This window comes from Notolepis coatsorum (genome assembly GCF_963971535.1).
Source record: "Notolepis coatsorum genome assembly, chromosome: 15".
Taxonomy (NCBI): domain Eukaryota; kingdom Metazoa; phylum Chordata; class Actinopteri; order Aulopiformes; family Paralepididae; genus Notolepis; species Notolepis coatsorum.
In genome coordinates this window covers 106,655,388-106,680,150 of record NC_140179.1, presented here as the reverse complement: position 1 = coordinate 106,680,150, position 24,763 = coordinate 106,655,388, and positions in this window count along the sequence as shown.

Genomic DNA, 24,763 nt, shown 5'->3' with positions numbered 1-24,763 from the left:
GTCTTAAAAAGTCTTAAATTCAACTATCAACTATTAAGGCCTTAATTTGTCTTAAAATGTCTTAAATCCGACTTTCGGAGGTCTTAAAAACATGCCATGTCATCTTATGTTTCATTGTGAAATCTGGGGGGGAAACTATTATTAACGGGAGATAAAGTCAGACTTTTTTTTTTTTTTTTTTTTTTTTTTCACGCAAACGGTACGCTGCGCAGTGGGGCGGAACCAATTTATGGTCCTTAATGTGTGTCGCCGTCGGGAGCTATTTCAGAACACCGGAGCATAGGTAACACGTTATTCAAGCCGTAGCGATAACGCTGACGTTTAGTTTAGTTTAATTGATTTGTATTTATTTGCACTCGTTAATTTAACATGGGAAAGTGCAAATTTAATGAGAACTGGCTCGAAAACCCTCTGTTTGCACCGTGTGGTTGGTCCCAGTGAAAGTACGAGGCCCGCTGCAAACTCTGCAAAAAGGATTTTAAACTGGGAACGATGGGAATAAAAGCAGTCGAGTCACGCATGCACAGCGCTAAGCATGTTACCTCTACAAAAACCCGCCTGCAGACAACTTCAATATCAAATTTCTTTTCGACGCCGTCCACATCAACTGCTCAGGGACAGGTAGGTCTACCACCAATTACATCTGCACCTGTCCGGGTAACGTTCGGCTCCACGCCAACCCTTGAAGCTGAGGTACTGTGGGTTCTAAATACGGTCGCAAAGCATCAGTCCTACAATGGAAATGAGGGACTAGGAGAGGTGTTTCAAGCGATGTTCCCTGACTCTGTTAGGATCTATGCGTAACAGTACTGTATATTTGCATATCATGTATGTCACAAATGTAACGGTAATATATACCTGTATGTCATGTATATCCCTATGCCATAAATGTCATGTATGTTGTGCATGTCATAAATGTCACTATGAATTGAAAATGGGGGACCCTGATGTAAACTAGACAAACGTCTTTCTCTGGTCTGCATCCCCTTATTATTGTGTGTATTGAGCTGTACTGTATTGTACCCATTCTGAAATCTGTTAAATAAAGTATTCATTCAACCAAACCACAAAAACAAAACAACTGGATGAATGAAAACTTTATTTAACAGATTGCAGAATGGGTACAATACAGTACAGCTCAATACACACAATAATAAGGGGATGCATTGCAGACCAGAGAAAGACGTTTGTCTTGTTTACATCAGGGTCCCCCATTTTCAATTCATATTGACATACACAACATAGAATAGATAGAATAGAAATACTTTTATTATCCCGTGGGAAATTTGACACTGCAAATCGCTCAACATTTAAACAGGACAGATCACGAATTAGAATAATAACACAAATCAATAAAGTTGCCTAGGATAAGAGTAGAGTAAAATAGAATAAAAATGAAATAAAATATACAGAAATAAATACAGTAAAAACATACATGACATCATGACATACAGGTATATACTGTAGTACTGTTACATTTGTGACATACGATATGCAAATAATATACAGTACTGTTACCCAGAGATCATAACAGAAAATAGTATATATATATGATGGGGATGAGACTGTACATTAGGAGGAGGGGGGGGGTTGGACATTTACCGTGGCCAGTTTCGAATTGCAGCCTCCCGTAGGTGCTCTTTAAGAGCGGTTTTGAATGTGGGCAGGGGTAAAGTGGGTTTTAGGAGTGAGGTTAAGCAGTAGTCTGACCAGTTTGTTTTGTGATGTTTGTAATCTTGTTTTTAGTGCCTTTGAGGTGCTTTGGTACCATGAGGTGCAGGCATAGTCGTAGTACCCTTGAATGAGTGTACTGAGAGTACCCATGATTTTCGCCATTTTGTTATCGTGAAATTGGTATTAAATTTAATTCTGAGTGGCATTAAAAAGTCTTAAAAAGCCTTAAATCTGACTGGGCTAAACCTGCAGATACCCTGAGTATGGCTCATTTAACAGGCACTATTTATACTCCAACAGGGACAAAACAGTTTATTTCTACATACCTTCGTTTGTGCGATATACCGTGATAAAAATTGCCCCGTTTCACAATAATCCAGGCTGGTTTTCTAGATGGTGAGATATAGAGTGTTTTGTGCGCAAATCTCGCGGCTGCTCTCGCCTGAAACCCATATTATTGCCAGGTCAAAGGTAAACACTACCATATGTTTCTTCACACAGCCATCGGAGGGGGGGGGGGGGGGGGGGGGTCGTTTTCCGACGCTGCAATCATTACAAAAGCATGTTTTATGATGGGGTTCGGTAAAATAGACGTTACCTTTGTCAGCAGGTACTCCACTCTCGCTCCAAGTGTCTTGGATCAGAACAGGATCAATACATATAACGTTAGGTGGCCCTCATCCGTTGTCTTCTTCTCCATCATCTCTAATAGTTCGCTCGCCATTGCATTGCAGGCTACTATTGTGTGCTCGGGCCAGACTATACCACGGAGCCGAATGGGTTTCCTCATCGGCCGGTTTGACTATAGTATTTTTATGATTTAACAGAAGTGTTGAGTCCAACATAGTCTGGTGAAAAACGCACCTCATCATCCATAATCATCATCTATATCATCCGTTTTGTCTTCTTCTTCATAATATCCAATAGGTCGCTCTAGGCAATCGCCATTGTCCAACGTTAGTTGGCTGTAGTTTGCTCACTGCTGCTCGCTCCCTAGTGCTTTGGGTGCTGTGGGGCGGCCCCACACTAAACTGGCCCATGCAGTTCAAAAGGTAGGAGATACTGCCACCTGTCGGGATTCGATCGTCATTGCAATTTTTACGTAGCCAGAGGTCCCAGGCACACTTACAAAGGCCTGCACGAGTGTTTAGAATAATAATAATGAAAAAACGGAAAGTTTCAAGTTTCAAGTTTCTTTAATAGTTGTCATACAGAAGTACAGAATACTTTTGTACAAAATGCTTCTTACTGTTGCGCTCCAGAGACTGTGCATGACAAGATAAGTATGAAATAAAAACATAGTAAAAATTAGAAGTAAAAAAGAGGTCACAGTGTTCAAAAACAAGATATCTCGTTATTGGCGCTCAAGCGTTGGCTGTCAGAAACGAGATATCTCATTTTTGGCGCTCAATGAGTTTAAGAGGGTACAGTACATTATACAAAAATAATATAGAAACAGAAAAGTTAAGCATTTAAACAATTTGGTTGGCTATTATAGATGTAAACTGACCAATGGATACTCAAGTATTGAGTTTAAAGTGCTTTGCAAAAGATTCCATTTGTCAGGGGCACAGAAGCTAAAAGAAGATTATCCTAATTCAGTGCAAACTCTGGGGACCTTAAGTGGCTTTATAGTAGAAGCAGCAGCATGTCTATAGACTATGTCCATAATCCAAAACAGAAATAGCTTCAAAACCCTCCTTCTGCTAAGCATAGGAAAATAGGTTTTGTTTCTGTACAAAAGCCAACCTTCTGTCGCAGATTACATGCAACGTTATCTACATGGCATTTAATTGTACATTTCTGATCAAGCCAAATGCCAAGGTATTTATATTCTTTAACTCTCTCAATAATAGACCCAATCACAGTAGATACAGTAAATGCAAATTATCACAGACGGTACCTTTTAAAGTGAGCCGCACATGGCGGGCGATTTTTGCCAGGCGATTTTTTAAGCGAGGCGACCGACAGAATTGTATTGCTTCCATTGTTATGAATGAGACAACCGACACGGCAGGAGATTTTCCAGCGACGATCGCGCAGTAACTTCTGTCGCCTGGCTAAATATCGCCTCAATCCTATTTTTTTTAGGCGACGGCAGGCAGCAAGGACAATGAGGAAATAATATGACTTCTACTGGTGTATAATTTGTACACCATTAATTTATCAATACATTCATTGATCAATAACCTACGTATTATTACCATGCTACTTATGTTAATTATTATTAACAGGATTATTTAAATAAATAACATTAGTTGGAGAAGGTATAGTGGCCGCTTGTCATTAACTAATAAATCGACAATGCGCCACGATGCACCTACTAGATGATTTATACTCTGGTAACAAAATAAGTTGTGGATGTTGACAGAGTTTAATGTCTAGGCTGCAGCTGATTTGTAAGGTTTATTGTCCAAAGAAAATTATGGTTGAGAACAGAACAGTTAGCATCTTCCATGAAAAAACATTCTCTCTCAGCAGGTGCATAACAATACTTGTCCAATCGGTGGTAGCGAACGCATTGTAGCGATCAGTCATGCAGTAATGTCGGGAAGAATGAGGAGATGTTGTATTCGTATATGGCTTTTACAGGTTAATACTTCCCTCGTAATGCACGACAACACAGCTACCTGCTAATACGCTCGCTTCACGACAACTGTTACAAAGGGTCAGATTAAACCGAATATATATATTTATTGCCTGAGATCCCATGTATAGTATTTGTATATCGTCTGATATCCCTTGTATATTCTTTGTACATATACACGGAATATCCCTTTACCTAGGTACAGGCCAGACCATAATATTCGTTCTCCTATTGGACAGCGACCCCCCTAGGCACCACGGCCATACCCCCCAATGTCTAGTTCAAAGTCACCGCTAAGACATGTCTCAACATGCCCAGGTTTGCGCAGTAATACGAGACAGAAATAAGGCTGGTACTAGATTATTCACCTTACGTATAAATACGTTGCAGGTGGATACAGCAGTTAGTTACCCTCAAACGAGTTAACCCAACAAGTTGAAGCCTTCATCACGAGTCAACGACCAAGTGAAGTGAGCAACCTTGCGTCTAAATAGAGCACTTAGAACCGCGTGCGAATAGGATAGTAAAAGTGTCAGAGCTTAGTGAAATAACGTCAAGTTCGACCTAGTTAAATGTGAAGTACCGTGCACAGGAGAATCTACACCGGTGAATGCAGAGCCTTTTCCGGCTGGATTATTATTGCTTTGGTACCGTGGCTGCTGGAGCAGAGAACCCTCTACCCCGCTGCTGTGTGGGATTTACCCGTGAGGAGCATCACTCGAGCCCGTCTCTAGGAAGAGGCTGGCTGGCTTTCACCTATGCTGTCGCGCATACTTGGATTATAGCCGCTGCTTTTGTCTGCCGATCGAGGGGAGTATATGTACCGCCTCCCGTAGCTGGAGCTTATTGATTCCTCGTTGATCCAGACTTTTGCTCCCGAACATTCCTCTCCCCTGCTGGCTTACAACCGGAGGGAACCCCTTTAGTATCTCCAGCTGACCTACGAGTGTACCTTATATAATTCTTATGCTACAGGTGGTATTAATTATCCCCTTCGTAATATGCTCATGGACTTACGCTCTTGACCTATTCATGCACATTCTTCGCCTTACAAGCGCAACTCTAATTCTCAATAATGTAAGATAATATTGATGCTCTTCTAATAAATATTACAAACAGGACTTTCTTCGTTAAGCCGTGTTATTGTGTGGGTGTTCATCACATATACATGTGTACTGTATGGCCAGTAGTAATGTACATAACTCAGTAGTGGTTTAATGATACCATACTTATTCAATACAGTCAGGGAATTGTACCCCTCAGTTACAACAACCTAACGTCCAGTCCGTCCTCCCATATCTCCCGGGGGAAACAACACCCCCAGCTAAACAGAGCGACACATATAGCTTATTATACCGGAGCGGTCTGGTATGGTGTGGGGTGCTAAGCGATTGTCGTTGAGCGTCGCTCGCCTGCCGTGTGCTTTTGACTTTAGAGAGCATGAACTTTGTTTGGTTTGACTACCAGTTTAAGATTAACAAAAGCATCCTGCAAAGTATTAAATGAGAGTTGTACATTTGTAATGGCTAGTTGTAGAGTCAACAACACAATAGATGATAGTGTCATCCGCATAGAGATGATCCTGACAATATCGGAGACAATATCATTAATATAAATAGTAGGCGTCTAAGGAGGTTAAAATTTAGTCAGAAGATCTTGCAGAAATTCTACTCATGCACGAGAGCATCTTGACTGGTAACATCACCTCCTGGTTTGGTAATAGCACCGCACATGACCGCAGAAGACTGCAAAGAGTGGCTCGATCAGCCAAACGCACAATTGGACGTGGGCTTCCCACTCTCCAGGACATTTACACCAGGCATTGCAGCTCCGAGGCTAAGATAATAGTCAAATACTCTAGCCACCAACTGCCTCTTTGCACTGCTGCGGTCAGGCAAGCACTATCGGAGGCTCATGGCCAGTAAGAGAGACTCAAAAGGAGCTTCTATCCCCAGGCCATCAGGATGCTCAATGATACTATGCAACACTAATCCATCCATCTACATTCATTGCACACACATCCACATGCACACACTCACTTTAAAACAAACACTCACCTTTAACATTCACTTTAGACACTTTAAACACATTTAACACCATATTTGTATCAATTTATTACTAAAAGATTTGCATTTTCATACCTCATTCGTGCATTTTGCATTTTAAAAAGTTTGCATTTTGTAACTCATTGTTTAAATTTTGTACTTTAGGTTGTACTTTAGTTTGTATATTGTATATATTGTATAGTGTTTGGATCCTATTCTTTTGCCTTTTTACTGTATGAGTATTATCAAGGGGCTCATACAGAAGCAAGCATTTTACTGTAATTTACTGTATGTACTAGGGCTGTCTTAAATACTTCGAAGCTTCGTTCGATGGGCATGGGATTCGATTATGAAAATAAAATTCTATTATTAAAAAAAATATGATATATATATATATATATATATATTTTTTTTTTGTGCAAAATCAACTCTGCCTCTCTTTGTTAACTATAACAAGCGATGCTGTTTGTTATTTAAGATGAGGTCGGACTCGGCACTGACAGATTTGTGTTCATTGTGCTGCTTTTATAAAGCCTCAAAAGACGGCTTACAATATTTCATGAAAGCAAAGTGTTTTGTTTGTCTAAGATTTAAAAAGGTTTGAACTAGGGCTGATCAAATGCAGTTTGATACCGATCAACGTTATATTAAAAAATTCAACTGTACATAATCCTAAACGTCATGACTGGTCATCTGCTGGTGACCGGAGGGGGGGGGGGGGGGGGGGGGGTCGTTTATAATTCAATGACCGATGTTAAATGATTCATGTAGTATGGGTGATATATAGATCATAGCAGTTTGTATGGATAATAATAATCAAAAACGCTGAAACTCACCGCAGCTTCCTCGTAGCGATGGGGGATGATACTGGAGCAAAAAGATTGCTATTATGGGATGTTGATCTAGGTGATCCAGTTCCGGGTTGTATAATACTAATATACGTCCAATCATGTTGTTTATTGAGTTATGGCAACGGATCGATGATAGAGAGATCTGGATAGAGTCCCGCGAGCGATAGCGAGTGGCCGGACGGAATTGGCGGTATTGAAACGTTGGAGAGTTGAGCGGAGTCATACAGGACCAGCCAAGACTCCGTGGGTGAAATGTGAATGCCATGACAGAAATTTGAAATATTGATCTCGATGACGTGTTACGGCGTCATTGGCAGATTACGCATGGCGGAGAATGACGAGTTAACACGTCCGTGGCGGAGAGTGGGTTAAAATCGAATCTCGGCCCCGAAGCTTCGAATTCCAAAAAAAAATTCGAAGGTCAGCCCTAGTATGTACTGTATATGTGACAAATAAAACAACACTTGAAACTAAACTAGTACATGTAAAAGTATGCCTTTTGGATAAATAGCTCTGAAACCATTTGTAAGCAGATTTGTCAAAGCCAACATTCATTAACCTTTGCAATAGAAGAGAGTGATGAACTGTGTCAAATGCTTTTGACAGATCTACAAAAAAGGCAGCACAATATTTTCTCTGTCAAGGTCAGATACTATTTACAACTAGAGTAGTGGCTGTTGCTCTAAACTCACATTGATGTGGGCTTAATATAGAGTGATCTGAGAGAAACAGATCTTTACAAGACAGGATAGCTTGGATATTGGTCGATAGCTATTCAGATTACTTCTATCTCCACCTTATGTAATGGAACAACATGAGCTATTTTCCAGATACTAGGAACTATACATGATGGCAATGAAAAAGTGTATATATGTTAGTTCTGTAATTACTGGAGCAGCTACCCTGAGGAGAAAAAAATAGTCTAGCTTAACCTCTCCAGTTGACTGTGAGGCATGCCTCATATCGTGCACCAGCTCATGATCACCAAGAGGGGGCTCCATATAATTATTATCAAACAAATGCCCGGCTTCAGAAAATGTGCCTATTAACAGATTGGGCGCCAATAACGTTGTACAACGTGTTTCAAGGTCATGCGAATTCTGCCATTCCACGGCGTACAACGTTATTGAGATCACATTTCATTTTTTCGCCATGGTATTCATAATTCCCTCACCCAGCCTCGGCTGATACAGTGGGAGCCTGCACAACTCTGCAACGCTTCAATACTGCCGCCTGGTGGATGATCAGGCGAGTTACAACCGGAAATGGATCTCTGGTGATCTCCGTGCATCTGGGAAATGCGTCCGGCACTCACATATTGTTGCGGGACTCTAGACACACATCCATGTATATGGATCGCTGCCATAACTCAATAATCGATATAATTTGGGCGTTTATTATTATTATACAAACCGAACTGACGATCACGGAATTATAAACGACCCCCCCCCCCCCGTTCATCCGCGCATGATGAGTCATAACGTTTAGGATCATGTACAGTTGAAATTTTTAATATAGCGTGTATCGGCAACAAACGGCAGTTGATAATCTATATATGCGTTTAGGCCTATAACTCACGTTCTAGGAATTACTGCAGAAAACGATAAAAACATATTTATATTCTAGACGTATGAATCTATGAATGAAAAAGTATAACGTTCCTACATCCTGAACGATAGATAATCGATGTTGAATGTGCCATAGTAATGTCAATTTAGCAATACAATTAAAAAAGTTATAGCCCTGCAAAGAAGGTGAACATCTCCATAGGCTTAGAGTGGTGGCAGAGAGTGGCATGAGAGCGGCAAACTACGTGGCAGCCAATGTGTTAAAGGCCAGACAAATCTCTTTCTGCTCAGATATTAGACAATAAAATTGAATTCACCACTTAAATAAATTCTGGCCGTATAAAGGGATCTAAATATGAGCTGGTGATGAAATTCAAATAAAAGTTTGATTTGGCATTCACTACCTCAGGTGCACATTTATTTCTAAATTGCCTAAATAATAACAGATGGGAAGGGTCTCCAGAGTGTCTGTGTGTGTTCCTTTCTCTAAATAAATCACAGATCAGGTGAGAACCACAGGGTTATCCTCATTGATTTAAAAGGAGCATGTTTATTGATGACTGAGAGAGAGAACAACATCAGGGGTGTCTTTTGGAAATAGTGTGAGATTTTGTTTTCTGGATTCCCAACTCAAATACTCTGCAAGCTGAATTATTATTACATCTATTTTAGAAAATCAAATCAATTGAGGTGGATTTAGCCATGTTTTTCAGGTTTGGCCTGGTGGGTTCAGTAACCAGCTGGGGAAGATATAAATTACCACTAGCCTCCTTAAAGTAGTTGGAGACATTACTTAACCAATTAACATTAAAGTTAATACAAATATCAGAATCAATCTGAGGGACCAGAATTTTCAGATGATCCATATTTAGTTGTTTTACCAGACTCTTTACATTTAAATTAATTAGTCCCAGGCTTTTCCTATGTTTAAAAGTGTAAAAGTAAAAGAGTGTGGACTAATGAGGCTGAATCGGGTGATGACACAGTGGCATGAAGGAGGGGGAGGGGTCCGCGAGTAGGGTGTGGGATGTAAACAGTCAATCACGTGACTGGACAGCCTGCTGTAAGTTGGCCACTAGCATACGGCTGCTGTTGCGTTTATCTGATCATCTTCAATAATAAAAGGTAGAATTAATCTTTCAGAGGTTTATTCAAAAGTGAACAACAAACAGGAAAATAATACGTTGCAATGGGAAAATGATACATTGCACCGGGCAGAATATACAGTAGCGTGGAGATGCCAAGACATTCTGCCCAGAACAGAGAAAACAAGCGTCTTATCATCACTAAGCCAATGAAATGGCTTTTCAGAAAATAGTTTCAGGCCAAACAAGGATAGGCTTTTTTTATAATTTTTTTTATAGCAGACTTAAAAGAGGGTCTAGAATTTCAACAGTTCTTCGTTTTAGGTGCGGCTGGGTGGCGCAGCGGTCTAAACGCTCGTCACCAACGCAAGAGACACTGGTATCGAATCCGGCTGTCAGCGTTGCCTCCAGCTTGGCCAGCCATCATACTGGCTCAATTGGCAGTCAGCGGGAGGGAAGCCGGTGGGTGGTATTCTGGTTGTTGTAAACAGCGACTCCTACAGGTCGGTCAGGGCGCCTGCACAGCGAGGAAGGGAGATGGTGATGGTAGTGTGACCTCCCACGTGTTACACTTCACCAATGAGAGTCCGCGCTGGCAGGTGAAAAGATGCGGCTGGCTGTCTCCTATGTCTCGGAGGAAGCATCTGATAGACTTCAGGGCTCCCTAGACGACCAGTGGGGGGCACATGCGAGAAACGACCAGGAAGGGGAGGGGGGAATTGGCATAACGACTAAAAAAATTGGGATGGGAGAAAAGAAATACAGAAAAAACAGGAGGAGAAAAAGTGGATAAAAAAAAATGTTCTTTGTTTTAGAACACAGACTCTCATCTCCTAGCCAAAGTCTCACACTACCCAGTCTGTTTGGATGGACTCTGTTAGTTCTAAAAAGCGAGGAACATTCCCAAAACAGATTCAAATTGTCAATGAAAGCCATGTTCTGAGCACTGGAGCCAGGTGTGAAGACTGAGGATTCTACTCAACAGGCCAGTGTGGGAATGGGACCAGAGATAAAAACAGACTTTCCACGTTAACTTAAAAAGTTAAGAAGAAGAATCTCTGGTCAGCTCAGACTGCTGGCGAGCTAGCATAGACTGTAAACATAACAAGCATAGACTGTAAAAGATGAGATTCTCATGTACCTGTCTTACTTTATAGCCTTATGTAATAGAAATGTCAAACCTTTGGCCAATATCTCATCAAGTGGAATCAAATCCATTCTGGAGGAAATCTGGGAACCTTTTCCTTCTCCTCTGATGTTACTGGAGGAGGAAGCTTTATGACAACTTGGTAATAGATCTGACCAACTGTAGTCGATACAGATCAATCAAATGTAGCTAGTATCACCCTGATAGCGATATTGGGTATATGATTGTGCATCCCTATATAGGCCTATTCAAGTTCAAGTTCAAGTTCTTTAATAGTTGTCATACAGAAGTACAGAATACTTTCATACAAAATGCTTCTTACTGTTACGCTCCAGAGACTGTGCTAGACAAGATAGTATCAAATGACATAATAACATAATATAGCATGAATTTAGAAGAAGAAAAATGAGGTCACAGTGTTCGGTATAGACATATGTACAATGTTCTGAGTTACCATATAATATACAATACACAATACTATGCAGTGTACTAATGTACAGTACTATCTGGTGCAAAGCAGAAATGGGATGAGGTACAATTTTTGGTACAATTTACAGTAAGGTGTACAAGTTGTAGTGCAATCCTTCATCCATAAATATAAAGTGTGGGGAGTGGGTGCTACAGTGTGTTTGTTTAAAGTGGGTGTGTGCTATAAAGTGTGTGGAGTGGGTGCTACAGTGTGTTTGTTTAAAGTGAGTGTGTGCGTGTGGATGTGTGTGCTATGTGCGTTTGGTGGTTGTTGTTGTGTAGTGTTCATTCATTGTTCGTTTAGCAGCCTGATGGCCTGGGGATAGAAGCTTCTTCTGAGTCTTTCTGTGCTCGCCTTGAGACTCCGGTATCGCTTGCCTGACCGCAGCAGTTCAAAGAGGCAGTTGTTCGGGTGACTGGAGTCTTTAATGATTCTCTTAGCCTTGCCCTTGCAACGCTTGTAGTAAATGTTCTGGAGGGTGGGGAGCCCCCCTCCAATTGTGCGTTCGGCTGAACGTGTCACTCTTTGTAGTCTGCTTCGGTCTTGTGCAGTGCTATTCCCAAACCAGGAGGTGATGTTGCCGGTCAAGATGCTCTCTATTGTACATGAGTAGAAGTTCTTAAGGATCTTCTGGCTGACTTGGAACTTCCTTAGGCGCCTGAGGAAGTAGAGGCGTTGTCGTGCCTTCTTCACAACACTGTCAATGTGTGTGGTCCATGTCAAGTCCTCGGATATGTAGGCTCTGAGGTACTTAAAGCTGTTGACTCTCTCAATTCGTTCAACATGTTACTTTCCTGGCAAGAGTGTAGTGTTTGTTACTTTCAAAAGTAATGGTTACAACAAATAACATTTCAATTATTTTTCTTTCTAGACTCCGTTGCCTTACAACTGTTTATCTGTGAAGAGGAGGTTCCCCCTGAGCAGCAGGAGAGGAGCCCCAGTCTGGACCAGGACGAGCCAGAGCCCCTACAGATGAAAGAGGAACAGGAGGAACTCTGGATCAGTCAGGAGGGAGAGCAGCTTCAAGGTCTGGAGGAGGCTGATATCATGAAGGTCACATTCAATCATGTCTCTGTGAAGAGTGAACATGATGAAGAGAAACCTCAGTCCTTGTGGTTTAACCAAATCAAGGACACAGAGCCCCTACAGATTAAAGAGGAACAGGAGGAACTATGTGAAGATCTAGAGGAGTCTGACAGCTCCAAGATGACCTTACACCCTGTGAAATATGAAAACTATAGTGAGAATACTCTGTCCTCACAACTCAGCCAAACCCAGGACCCAGAGCTTCTACAGATTAAAGTTGAACTACATCAAGGGCTGGAAGAAGCTGATCGCTCCAAGATCACAGTAGACTCAGTGAAATGTGAAGATGGTGAAAAGAATGATCAGCCTCTTCAAATCCAAAGGGAGAGAAACGGAGAAGCATACTCTTTACCCAGCACTTCAACTGAACAGATGAAAACAGAACCTGATGCTGAGGACTGTGGAGTATCAGAACCAGCCAGTAACCTAGATCCAGCTGGTGATTTAGAACCAACTAGAGATGGCCAGCTCCTCTCTTCAGACTGTTCGGGAAATGAGACTGATGACAGTGATGACAGTTCTGAAACTGAGACCAATGACGGCGATGATGACAGTTCTGAAACTGAGACCAATGACGGCGATGAATGGAAGGAGAGTGGAGGACCAGGTTTGATGACTCTGAAACCAAAGAAGACACAGAAAATACAAAGTTTGTCTAACAGCAGTCCTGGGTTCAGAAAGAAAGGAAATCTGAAGATACACATAAATAAGCATATTGGAGAGAAACCATGTCGTTGTTCAGTTTGTGGGAAAGGTTTCAGTATGAAGCAAGCTCTGAAGAGACACATGATGATTCATACGGGAGAGAAACCATTTAGTTGTTCGGTTTGTGGGAAAGGGTTCAGTGAGAAAGGATCTCTGAAGAAACACGCAATAACTCATACTGGAGATAAACCATTTAGTTGTTCAGTTTGTGGAAAAGGGTTCCGTCAGAAAGCACATCTGAAGATACACGCAATAACTCATACAGGAGAGAAACCATTTAGTTGTTCGGTTTGTGGGCAAGGGTTCGGTATGAAGGGACATCTGAAGAACCACATGAGAACTCATACTGGAGAGAAACCATTTAGTTGTTCAATTTGTGAAAAAGGGTTCCGTATGAAGGGAGATCTGAAGCCACACATGAGAACTCATACAGGAGAGAAACCATTTAGTTGTTCAGTTTGTGGAAAAGGGTTCAGTATGAAGGGAGATCTGAAGAAACACATAAGAACTCATACAGCAGAGAAACCATTTAGTTGTTCAGTTTGTGGGAAAGGGTTCAGTATGAAGGGAGATCTGAAGACACACATGAGAACTCATACTGAAAAAATAAACATTTTAAGTTTAAGCTGGGAGTAGACTTGAAAAGAAGAGGGAACAGGTCCCAAAACAGTTTTCCGTTTACATAATAGTAACCCCATGTACCTATTCTAAGCAGTATACTCAATAGGACCCCCATGTACTTATTCTAAGCAGTATACTCAATAGGATCCCCATGTACTCATACTAAACAGTATAACGTCACGGTTGCCAAATTCTGCCACATTTTGCTAGGATTCTATCACATTTTCACAACAATAGTGAATATAACTCATCCTGCACCGTTTTCATTGAGGTTTCTTACAAATTAACGATGCTTTATTTGTTCTTTATAAGCGGACTATCATTAAAATCTTAAATTGTACCACATGTCCCCCTTTAGACAACAAACGTAACGCTAGCGTCGCACTTGTGTTATGCTAATTTGTTAACCAATCTCGGCCACTGTATTCAGGTGGCGTCTCCTCACCTTTAATCCGCTGCCGACCCCTGGACTTGGGATTTGTAGGATTTGTAGTTCTGACATACAGACCTTTTCTGACATAACGTTTCACCTTTTAAACCAATGCTGCCATCTACTGGACTACAGAAAAGTACTGTATGGAAGTTGTAAATAAAGCCCCCCACAGGCCATTTTCAGTTCAAAACCCAAATGTATATGTTTTTTTTTTATTACTTATTTTGGTTTCAATGGAAAATGCATTTAAAAAAAATGGTAAATGCTTTAGATTCATCACTGCAGTGCTAACACTGAATTAAGTAACAACAACAACAACAACAACAACAACAACAACAACAACAACAACAACAACAACAACAACAACAACAACAACAACAACAACAACAACAACAACAACAACAACAGTACTGTCATTTATATTTTCTAACAAACAAATACTAATCACAATCACTTGTCACATTAACATTATTGAGTACATGTGTTTTGAAAAATATGACAAACAGCCAGCACTTCATAACATTTTATAAACATATAAACAATTTAAAACAATATAAACTATTTACAACGCAGTACACACCATACATACATTTATTCATTCATACTCATTCATCCAAACACCTTCGTCCTCCTCCTCCCACTGTACACAGTTGTCACACTGGACCCACGACACTAAGCCCTCAGTCTGCAGGGTCCTCCTCTCTACTGGACCCACGACACTAAGCCCTCAGTCTGCAGGGTCCTCCTCTCTACTGGACCCACGACACTAAGCCCTCAGTCTGCAGGGTCCTGCTCTCTACTGGACCCACGACACTAAGCCCTCAGTCTGCAGGGTCCTCCTCTCTACTGGACCCACGACACTAAGCCCTCAGTCTGCAGGGTCCTCCTCTCTACTGGACCCACGACACTAAGCCCTCAGTCTGCAGGGTCCTGCTCTCTACTGGACCCACGACACTAAGCCCTCAGTCTGCAGGGTCCTCCTCTCTACTGGACCCACGACACTAAGCCCTCAGTCTGCAGGGTCCTCCTCTCTACTGGACCCACGACACTAAGCCCTCAGTCTGCAGGGTCCTCCTCTCTACTGGACCCACGACACTAAGCCCTCAGTCTGCAGGGGCTCCTCCTCTCTACTGGACCCACGACACTAAGCCCTCAGTCTGCAGGGTCCTCCTCTCTACTGGACCCACGACACTAAGCCCTCAGTCTGCAGGGTCCTGCTCTACTGGACCCACAACACTAAGCCCTCAGTCTGCAGGGTCCTCCTCTCTACTGGACCCACAACACTAAGCCCTCAGTCTGCAGGGTCCTCCTCTCTACTGGACCCACGACACTAAGCCCTCAGTCTGCAGGGTCCTCCTCTCTACTGGACCCACGACACTAAGCCCTCAGTCTGCAGGGTCCTCCTCTCTACTGGACCCACGACACTAAGCCCTCAGTCTGCAGGGTCCTGCTCTACTGGACCCACGACACTAAGCCCTCAGTCTGCAGGGTCCTCCTCTCTACTGGACCCACGACACTAAGCCCTCAGTCTGCAGGGTCCTGCTCTCTACTGGACCCACGACACTAAGCCCTCAGTCTGCAGGGTCCTCCTCTCTACTGGACCCACGACACTAAGCCCTCAGTCTGCAGGGTCCTGCTCTCTACTGGACCCACGACACTAAGCCCTCAGTCTGCAGGGTCCTCCTCTCTACTGGACCCACGACACTAAGCCCTCAGTCTGCAGGGTCCTCCTCTCTACTGGACCCACGACACTAAGCCCTCAGTCTGCAGGGTCCTCCTCTCTACTGGACCCACGACACTAAGCCCTCAGTCTGCAGGGTCCTGCTCTCTACTGGACCCACGACACTAAGCCCTCAGTCTGCAGGGTCCTGCTCTCTACTGGACCCACGACACTAAGCCCTCAGTCTGCAGGGTCCTCCTCTCTACTGGACCCACGACACTAAGCCCTCAGTCTGCAGGGTCCTGCTCTACTGGACCCACGACACTAAGCCCTCAGTCTGCAGGGTCCTCCTCTCTACTGGACCCACGACACTAAGCCCTCAGTCTGCAGGGTCCTCCTCTCTACTGGACCCACGACACTAAGCCCTCAGTCTGCAGGGTCCTCCTCTCTACTGGACCCACGACACTAAGCCCTCAGTCTGCAGGGTCCTGCTCTCTACTGGACCCACGACACTAAGCCCTCAGTCTGCAGGGTCCTCCTCTCTACTGGACCCACGACACTAAGCCCTCAGTCTGCAGGGTCCTCCTCTCTACTGGACCCACGACACTAAGCCCTCAGTCTGCAGGGTCCTCCTCTCTACTGGACCCACGACACTAAGCCCTCAGTCTGCAGGGTCCTGCTCTCTACTGGACCCACGACACTAAGCCCTCAGTCTGCAGGGTCCTCCTCTCTACTGGACCCACGACACTAAGCCCTCAGTCTGCAGGGTCCTCCTCTCTACTGGACCCACGACACTAAGCCCTCAGTCTGCAGGGTCCTGCTCTCTACTGGACCCACGACACTAAGCCCTCAGTCTGCAGGGTCCTGCTCTCTACTGGACCCACGACACTAAGCCCTCAGTCTGCAGGGTCCTCCTCTCTACTGGACCCACGACACTAAGCCCTCAGTCTGCAGGGTCCTGCTCTCTACTGGACCCACGACACTAAGCCCTCAGTCTGCAGGGTCCTCCTCTCTACTGGACCCACGACACTAAGCCCTCAGTCTGCAGGGTCCTGCTCTCTACTGGACCCACGACACTAAGCCCTCAGTCTGCAGGGTCCTCCTCTCTACTGGACCCACAACACTAAGCCCTCAGTCTGCAGGGGGTCCTCCTCTCTACTGGACCCACGACACTAAGCCCTCAGTCTGCAGGGTCCTGCTCTCTACTGGACCCACGACACTAAGCCCTCAGTCTGCAGGGTCCTCCTCTCTACTGGACCCACGACAATAAGCCCTCAGTCTGCAGGGTCCTGCTCTCTACTGGACCCACGACACTAAGCCCTCAGTCTGCAGGGTCCTCCTCTCTACTGGACCCACGACACTAAGCCCTCAGTCTGCAGGGTCCTCCTCTCTACTGGACCCACGACACTAAGCCCTCAGTCTGCAGGGTCCTGCTCTCTACTGGACCCACGACACTAAGCCCTCAGTCTGCAGGGTCCTGCTCTCTACTGGACCCACGACACTAAGCCCTCAGTCTGCAGGGTCCTGCTCTCTACTGGACCCATGACACTAAGCCCTCAGTTTGCAGGGTCCTCCTCTCTACTGGACCCACGACACTAAGCCCTCAGTCTGCAGGGGGTCCTCCTCTCTACTGGACCCACGACACTAAGCACTCAGTCTGCAGGGTCCTCCTCTCTACTGGACCCACGACACTAAGCCCTCAGTCTGCAGGGTCCTGCTCTCTACTGGACCCACGACACTAAGCCCTCAGTCTGCAGGGTCCTGCTCTACTGGACCCACGACACTAAGCCCTCAGTCTGCAGGGTCCTCCTCTCTACTGGACCCACGACACTAAGCCCTCAGTCTGCAGGGTCCTCCTCTCTACTGGACCCACGACACTAAGCCCTCAGTCTGCAGGGTCCTCCTCTCTACTGGACCCACGACACTAAGCCCTCAGTCTGCAGGGTCCTCCTCTCTACTAGACCCACGACACTAAGCCCTCAGTCTGCAGGGTCCTCCTCTCTACTGGACCCACGACACTAAGCCCTCAGTCTGCAGGGTCCTCCTCTCTACTGGACCCACGACACTAAGCCCTCAGTCTGCAGGGGGTCCTCCTCTCTACTGGACCCACGACACTAAGCCCTCAGTCTGCAGGGTCCTCCTCTCTACTGGACCCACGACACTAAGCCCTCAGTCTGCAGGGGGTCCTCCTCTCTACTGGACCCACGACACTAAGCCCTCAGTCTGCAGGGTCCTCCTCTCTACTGGACCCACGACACTAAGCCCTCAGTCTGCAGGGGGTCCTCCTCTCTACTGGGCTGGTAAGTTAAACTCACTTCCTCATAACAGGGTTAACGCATAGGTACGGTACTTAGGAGTTCGACTACCCCTCGGGACATCAGCCTTTAACACACAACGCAGAGGAGTCCGAACCGATCTGTCACACTGACATATTTTGCAACATGTTAACTGACAAACTCAAAAAGGCTCCTGATGGGTGTCGTGGGTCTGGAGCAGGAGGTGGAGGCTCCTGATGGGTGTCGTGGGTCTGGAGGAGGATGTGGAGGCTCCTGATGGGTGTCGTGGGTCTGGAGCAGGAGGTGGAGGCTCCTGATGGGTGTCGTGGGTCTGGAGGAGGAGGTGGAGGCTCCTGATGGGTGTCGTGGGTCTGGAGCAGGAGGTGGAGGCTCCTGATGGGTGTCGTGGGTCTGGAGGAGGAGGTGGAGGCTCCTGATGGGTGTCGTGGGTCTGGAGGAGCAGGAGGTGGAGGCTCCTGATGGGTGTCGTGGGTCTGGAGGAGGAGGTGGAGGCTCCTGATGGGTGTCGTGGGTCTGGAGGAGGAGGTGGAGGCTCCTGATGGGTGTCGTGGGTCTGGAGGAGGAGGTGGAGGCTCCTGATGGGTGTCGTGGGTCTGGAGGAGGAGGTGGAGGCTCCTGATGGGTGTCGTGGGTCTGGCCTGGAGGAGGAGGTGGAGGCTCCTGATGGGTGTCGTGGGTCTGGAGGAGCAGGAGGTGGAGGCTCCTGATGGGTGTCGTGGGTCTGGCCTGGAGGAGGTGGAGGCTCCTGATGGGTGTCGTGGGTCTGGAGGAGCAGGAGGTGGAGGCTCCTGATGGGTGTCGTGGGTCTGGCCTGGAGGAGGAGGTGGAGGCTCCTGATGGGTGTCGTGGGTCTGGAGGAGGAGGTGGAGGCTCCTGATGGGTGTCGTGGGTCTGGCCTGGAGGAGGAGGTGGAGGCTCCTGATGGGTGTCGTGGGTCTAGAGGAGGAGGTGGAGGCTCCTGATGGGTGTCGTGGGTCTGGTCTGGAGGAGGAGGTGGAGGCTCCTGATGGGTGTCGTGGGTCTGGCCTGGAGGAGGAGGTGGAGGCTCCTGATGGGTGTCGTGGGTCTGGCCTGGAGGAGGAGGTCGAGGCTCCTGATGGGTGTCGTGGGTCTGGCCTGGAGCAGGAGGTGGAGGCTCCTGATGGGTGTCGTGGGTCTGGAGGAGGAGGTGGAGGCTCCTGATGGGTGTCGTGGGTCTGGAGGAGGAGGTGGAGGCTCCTGATGGGTGTCGTGGGTCTGGCCTGGAGCAGGAGGTGGAGGCTCCTGATGGGTGTCGTGGGTCTGGAGGAGGAGGTGGAGGCTCCTGATGGGTGTCGTGGGTCTGGCCTGGAGGAGGAGGTCGAGGCTCCTGATGGGTGTCGTGGGTCTGGCCTGGAGCAGGAGGTGGAGGCTCCTGATGGGTGTCGTGGGTCTGGAGGAGGAGGTGGAGGCTCCTGATGGGTGTCGTGGGTCTGGCCTGGAGGAGGAGGTCGAGGCTCCTGATGGGTGTCGTGGGTCTGGTCTGGAGCAGGAGGTCGATGCTCCTGATGGTCCAGGAATACAGGAGGCTGCAACACAATAAGTGGAGCACCACTCAAAATCATACATTATAATGTGTTATTTACATGGTCTAAGACCGTTCAATCAATATATGTTAACATGAGCTACTTTCTCATATAGCCAGAAACCAGTGATCTATAGCAGGGGTTCCCAAACTTTTCAGGCCGGGACCCAGAAAATAAGGCGTCAGAAAATGCACATCGTCAGGCTTTTTTTTCTTTTTTTTTTGCCAAGCGACCGATTTTTTAAGCCAAATATCACTTCAATCCTATTAAGTTAGTTCAAGTTAGTTATTCATTTATATGTGCTATTTATGAGAGTGCTAACTTGTTGCAAAATAATAATGATAATAATAATAGCCTCATTAAAATACTATTGTTGCTTCGGTTGTTTTCAGCATTTTATGTGCATAATCTGTTATTTAGTTTGAAATGTTCGTTGAAATAAGTAAATTTTTCGTTTTTGTTTATTTATTAAGTTAATATAAAACCATATAGTCACATTTTAGAATAGAATAGAATAGAATTTTAGAATACAACTAGAAACACTGTCCTGGCCTGCTTCTAAGTTCAGTGGCCTGACAAAAAAAAAGAAAAAATTATTATTGATTTTTTTTAATCATCTCGCGGCCCTCCCGTGGCTGCTCGCGGCCCACCTTTGGGATCAAACTTGTGATGTCATCAATTATGAAGTCTGGAACTGCTCCATTGACAATGAAGGGAGACCCACAGAACATTTGTTTTATTTTTAATATACAGATGAGCTTTATTCTATAGTTGTGGTCTCAGTTCTGAACTCCCTGGGTACTCTGTCATCAAGAATATATTTTATAATATAATAAGGAGGGTTGTTATATATTTATATAATTATAGTATAATAAATCAAAATAATACAATTATATAGTATATAGAAGTATAATATAGAATAATACATGATATAATAGAAATGTGTACTATAAATATATAGATAAATGTGTGTATGTATAAATTAATGAACCTCAATAAATATGCAATTTAACTGAGTTACACAAAATGTATTTATTTATGTTAATTTAATTGTGTTGATGTTTTCATTTCTGCAAAATAAGTATGTACATTTTGTTTGGTTTGGTAAACATTGCCCTATGAACAGTCTACTGTATGTGTGTAGGGGCAGGTACAATAAGAGTTTTCTTCTTCCTGTTCCTTTCGGCCAATTTAGTGGATCATATAAAGAAAAATTGAGAGAGAGAGTTGTTCATTTGCACTAATATTTGTGTACAGTCTTAGACCAAGGGAATAACATGTATGAATTCTGAAATTGGGCGTAGTTCCCCGTTACCTTGTTTGTAACATATCACCACACAGACCATGGTGAGAGAGCGGGGCAGTGGGCACGGCTAGCCTCTGAGCGACCAGCGTTTCCGTTAGCCGGTAATTACCGGTATTTGACCGGCAAAATATGTTGAAGTCCGAATATTTAAATCTCTCCGGTCATAATGTCCGGTGAAAATAATTTCTCTAAGCACAATTTTATTATTTGAATTGTATTAAAATAGGCTAAAATTAAATAGCCTATGCGATGAACGAAACAATCATTACATGTTGCTTCACTCTGATAAAGCGCGGATGGCGCCGCTCGGATGTGAATCTTTTTTTCTTTCTTTTTTTGAGCCTGTCTGGCCACCATAACGACAAACAGGTATACGAGCGAGAGAGAGAGATGGCCAAAACAAGCTAAGCTTAACAAATATTTCATGAAACCAAGCACAAGCAGGTCTAATAATAATGACAACGAAGATGAGTCTTCTGAACTTGAAGTCACAGAGACCGCTGATGCCGTGGTGAAAGAAAACAGAAACAGAAATGTCGAGCGTTCAGGCCTGAGTGGAAAGTTTCATTCTCCTGGCTGAGGTGCGACATTATATCCACATTTTCCAGTTCACTGATCCAGCCAGGGTTACCACAGTTCATTCTGGAACCTCAGATCCCCGCTGATCATGGAGTTCTACAGTATCGCGTTGGATCCATACATGTATCGATTTTTTCGAATGGTGATCAGGAATTGGAATATACCAGTTGGATACCATCTGATGTCAGGTAAGGACTCTATGTTATCAGTGTTAGGATAATCAGAGTAAGTTTGATGAAGTTATAAGCTGTTTTGTTCGGTTTCACTGTAAAAGTCCGAGAGGAAATCAACGGGGCGATTATCAGTGCGCGGCCATAATGTGCTTGCGTGCACGTATAATATTGATCATCTAGCGTTTATTTGAAAACGATTCATAAAAAGGCCGACGAATATCAACGTTGTGGAATATTCCACTAAAAGACGATTTTCATAGAATGCTCCAGAATGAGCTGTTTTTTATCTGAAAACGGGGGCTTTTCTAAATGCTCTGAAACGGAAACGACGCGATAAACAGCCTTGACAGCACTGACTGGAAAATAGTCTTTGATAATGCGATGGGCAGATTAGACACATAGCCATAATTTAAAACATAGATTAGGCGATATTAACGTTAACATTGGCGCCGATGGTGGCATTCAGCCGGTAAAAAGGAAAACCAGGCTGACCGGAATTTCTCGAATATGTCCGGGGATAGAAATCTTGCAGGACACCCAGACCGGCACGAATATGTTCTAACGGAAACGCTGAGCGACACACGGGTCGGTTCTTTATAAACAGGCGTTTATTGTCTTGGGCTCATCACAATCCTCGTCCCTCTCACGCCATGAGAACTATATTTATTGGATGAACACAGACACAGTACAAATGTAACGGTTACAATGCAATGGCGCATCAAACAAAATGCATTTACTCAAAAGAAATAAAATACCTCGTTGGCCGCTTGTCAGGAAAAGAGGTTCTTGAGTCCTTGTCCTATGGAATACCTTTGTTTTGACGGTCTGCTACAACACCAGACGTCCATAAAATATCAAATTAAAACGGGTTGAGCAGCGTATACTCTTGCTGAACTGTCGTCCAATCGTCTTTCTAAGGTTAAATGTGACATACTCTTGTGACTTTGTGCCTATCACGTTTAACTGTTGACCAATGAATTTAGCTTTTTACATCAAATTATTTTTGCATCACATTATTTATCTAATTATTACTTTATACATGAAAATAAGAAATCAATCATTAATCAATGAATATTTATGCAACAGCACTTACAGTGTCCCCCACAGTTACAGCATGTTTGAAAAGCGTACGGTGGGAGGGGGAGGGAGTTGGCTGGGACCCTCACCGGCTGGACTGCGCTGGGACTGCAGGCTCTGAGAAATAGTTAAGAAAACACTATTAACATCACTACATGACAATAAAACATGATTATTTATTCATATGAAAATTAATACTCTTTTGCTAACTGAGAATGCTGTCTCCCAAATAACTTAAGCGAAAACAAATAAATAAATAGCATCCATTATGGCTGTTGAGGAGGAAGAGGTGGAGGGGTGGTGGTCTTCCCCTCTCAAAGCAGGCAGGCGAGTGCTGGTGTGACTGGTGTGGAGGCTACAGGCGGGCAGCAGACTGGGAGGCAGAAGAGGGGGGCATGGAGGCTGAGGGACCGGCGATGGCAAGGCCGGAGCTGGTGGTGGGAGCGGCCCCGGGGGACACTCCTCTTCTGCGGCTGGGGAGAGAGCCGCCACGCGGGGTACAGGAGGAGGCTGTGGGAGTCCGGGTTCTTTGTTTTTCGGCCCGCTGTCGGTCTGGCCTGGCTAGGAGCACGGCTAGGAGCACGGGGCTGGGTGGGGAGCTGAGAGCACGGGGCTGGGGGGTAACACAGGGTTCGTACGGGTGCTGGGTGGGGAGCTAAGAGCACGGGGCTGGGGGGTAACACAGGGTTCGTACGGGTGCTGGGTGGGGAGCTAAGAGCACGGGGCTGGGGGGTGACACAGGGTTCGTACGGGTGCTGGAAATCCTTGAAAATGCTTGTATTTCAATCTGGTGTTTTCAAGGTTTTAAATGTGCTTGAATTGTGTATAAAGTGCTGGAAAGTTATTGAAATTGTAATTGCACTTTATACTTTCATAATCACTCGCTATCTGACTGAATAGTTTGGTTTTTAGATAAAGAAATAAAATAAGTCTGAGCGACTCGAGCGAGCCACTTTCGCCTTTCACGCAAAATGAAATGTGGCTGGGCTCGACCCGTAGTGTTTTTTTTTGTTTTTTTACCTGTGCCATCTGAGAACAGTGTGTGTGTGGCCAACATGCCGGGAGGCTGCCGTTTTAATGAGCTCTAGCTTGGAGATATCAAATATAATTCATGGTTAAAAAGAGGAGAACATCCTCGAGTAGCCGTGTGCAAAATATGCAGAAAGGACCTGCAGATTTTTACCATGGGAGTCTGCACTTTCGAGCCACGTTGAAAGGTGAGCCATGGATGTTATTAACGTGACTTAGCCTGGCTCGCCAAGTTCGATACTACAGCGGGCCGGCTCCACACCAGTCTCCGCAAATGTTTGTTATAAAAATACCACTTCAATAATCGAAATAGTCAAAGGCAGAATACACTATTGGAATTACAAACTCGCGTTTACCGGACTCTGTTTTTCACCGCAGTGTTTTGAAATGGGCTACATGTAGCCTAGCCTAACGTTAGGCGAATTAATGTCAGCTCATTCCCTTCCATGTATTTCATACACGATAACTTGTGTATTGAAATGGTATTTAATTTTTATAACGGAACATTTACGGAGACTGGTGTGGAGCAGTTGTAGTCTGGAACGCAGTAACGTACTGTATATCTGTATGTCATGATGAATTGAAAATGGGGGACCCTGATGTAAACAAGACTAAAGTATTTCTCTGGTCTGTCTGCATCCCCTTAACAATTGTGTGTATTGAGCCGTACTGTATTGTACCCATTCTGCAATCTGTTAATAAAGTTTTCAATCAAACGTGACGAGCCAGGCCAATTATAGCATGTTAATTTATGGAGCTAACGTGAACTTTACAGTAAATTACATCGATAATAATGTTAAGGTAGTTAGTTCCTGTAGGTACTAGGT